The 2,843-nt window shown below is 47.5% G+C and overlaps 1 pseudogene; it reads right to left on the reverse strand.

Annotated features, from left to right (window-relative positions):
- Nucleotides 1-314: 314 nt before the first annotated feature.
- On the reverse strand, nt 315-1,663 carry LOC108697242 (annotated as a pseudogene).
- Between the last annotated feature and the right edge of the window lie 1,180 nt (nt 1,664-2,843).

The raw sequence follows: 2,843 nt of genomic DNA on the forward strand, positions 1-2,843 counted from the left end.
AGCGGGGATCTCCCCTGCACGTTTATTAGGTCAAGTGATGTAACGTTTCGGGGGCGTGCCCCTTCATCAGACATGTCTGATGAAGGGGCACGCCCCCGAAACGTTACATCACTTGACCTAATAAACGTGCAGGGGAGATCCCCGCTATACTAGCTTGTGTTGTTCGGCTAATTTTCTACATAGATACGATTGGGAGAGGTGCCGACCCCTCCAGCCAACACCGGGCTTCGACTATCAGGAGAGACTCTGGGGAAATTAGGTAATTATATTCGCTTTCCGAGCCCATTTCTGGCCCCAGCATTTAAAGGTGTTGTTCACCTTTAATTGAACATTTAGTATGATGAGAGATATTCTGAGACAATTTGCAATTGGTTTTCATTTTTTATGATTTATGATTTGTGGTATTTTTTTAGTTATTTAGATTTTTAGTCAGCAGCTCTCCAGTTTGCAGTTTCAGTAATCTGGTTGCTAGGGTACAAATTACCATAGCAACCATGCACTGATTTGAATATGAATAGGAGAGTGCCTGTATAGAAAAGAGAAATAATAAAAAGCAGCAATAACGGTAAAATGTGAAGCCTTGCAGAGCATTTGTTTTTTAGATGGGGTCAGTGACCCCTGTTTGAAAACTGGAAAGTTTCAGAAGAAGGAGGCAAATAATTCAAAAATTCCCCTATGGACCTATTCCTTTCCCATGAGCCCCTACATGTTACCCAGCTCAGCTTCCCCCTATAATAAAGGGCTAATGAGTTGTACTCCGGTAACATCCGGGTCTCATGGTTACCAGTGAAGGGACCTATGGGGAGGCTGGTGGCGGGTACTAGAGAGTGGGGGCCCTGTGTGAGAGCGGATTTGGGGCCCTGTGTATGAAGGCGGGTATGGGGCCCTGTGTGAGAGGGGGTACTACAGAGTGAAGGCCCTGTGTGAGGGTGGGTTTGGGGCCCTATGTGAAGGTGGGGTTGGGGCCCTGTGTGAGGGCTGGTTTGGGGCCACTGCACAGTCCTGGTTACCTTCACACGGAAGCAGATCATGGCCAGGCGGATGCAGTGAGTGAGACATGCGGGTGGAAAAAACCAGGCCAGGGGGGCAGGGTGCGCTTGTTCCCGACATGGCTGACTATAAGCTGAGATGTCTGCCTCTCTCCTTGCACTTTTCGTGCCCATTCTGGTAGCCTTTCTTTTGGTAGCGTGCCATTGAACATGGCTACCAACTCTAGGCCGTCCTGGTGCAAACATGCCTGAGACAGCACTGCCAAGTAGCCCAGCATGGCGTTGCACTGCTCCCTACACACCCAGTCAGTCTGGTAGCCACCATAGAGATGCTGCAAGGAAGAATCCGCGTCCACCAAGACTCGACAGAGCGGGGGAGCAGCCGGGGAAGGGGGATGTGGGGGAAGCGGCAGAGGAGCAGGTGGGTAACCCCTGGGCGACAGGCCGGCCCTGTGCTGTTGTCTGGCTACGGTCCTGGCCAACTTCAACAAGTCCACGGGCACCACGGCCCCCGGGCAGTGCTTCTCCAGGAACTCCTGCACCCCCGTGATGCTGCTGGGGGGTGAAGAGAAGCACTGAGACAGCTGGGGGGGGGGCAAGAAGAAGAAACCTCTCCTCAAATTGTGCGGAAATACAGAAGGGGTCCTGCTATGGACTTGTGGATCCTTCCTCATAGTAGTCTGACAGTGGGTGAGGGTCCCTGCGCGGCATAGGCCGCCATCTTAATTGACGTCTTCTTCAGTAGCGGCTAGTTCCTATCCTTGGAAATTACCTGACGTCATGGTCATGTGATCTTACCATGTGACCTTTCCACTGTGGATTACCTATTAGTGAGCGGCGATTTCAAACATGGCAAAGCAGTAATGGGTTCTAGTGTCGGGCTGTGATTGGTGTGGTGGAAATATGGCTGAATGAGTCGCATGACTGGGCAGTAAATATCAGTGGCTATACTATGTTTCGGAGGGACAGAGGCAATAGAAAAGGAGGAGGGGTATGTCTGTTTGTTAGGCAGGATTTAAAAGCTTATATAAAGGAGGAGGTTATGTTAGAAAATGAGGGGGCAGAAGTCTTATGGGTGGAGCTCTTCACCAATTATAAAGAGTCCAGCAAATTAATTGTAGGAGTCGCTATAGACCCCCCTAATGTAAGTGAGGAGGAAGAGACAAAGCTCCTGATGCAAATAGAAAAGGCTGCTAGTTTAGGTAAAGTAATGATAATGGGGGATTTTAATTACCCAGATATTGACTGGAGCAACAGTACTGCCAGATCAGTTAATGGGAACAAATTTATAGACTTGTTGCATGACAATTTTTTAGCACAGGTTGTTGAGGAGCCTACCAGAAAAAATGCTATTCTTGATTTAGTGATCTCTAATGCAAATGTGCAAGTCATTGTACCCCTGGGTAATAGTGACCATAATGTTATATCATTTAATGTCTGGTGCAAAAAACAAATATACACTGGTGCAACAAAAACCATGAATTTCAGAAAAGCTAATTTTAGCTTTAGCTTAAGTTCACCAGTGCTTGCTTTCTTTCTTTCTTTCTTTCTTTCTTTCTTTCTTTCTTTCTCAGGATGTACCAGACTGTAGATGTTGCCACTCCTAATATTGTAGCAATTTCTTGGATGGGTTTTTTCTGTTTTTGCAGCTTAAGACTGGCTTGTTTCACCTGCATGGAGAGCTCCTTTGATTGCATGCTGTCTGTTCACAGCAACATCTTACACATGCAAGCACCCCCCCCCCTCAAATCAACTCCAGGGCTTTTATCTGCTTCATTGATAATGACATAAAGGAATAGCCCACACCTGCCCATGAAATAGTCTTTGAGTCAATTGTCCAATTACTTTTGAGCC

The sequence above is a fragment of the Xenopus laevis genome, chromosome 7S (genome assembly GCF_017654675.1).
Source record: "Xenopus laevis strain J_2021 chromosome 7S, Xenopus_laevis_v10.1, whole genome shotgun sequence".
NCBI lineage: Eukaryota > Metazoa > Chordata > Amphibia > Anura > Pipidae > Xenopus > Xenopus laevis.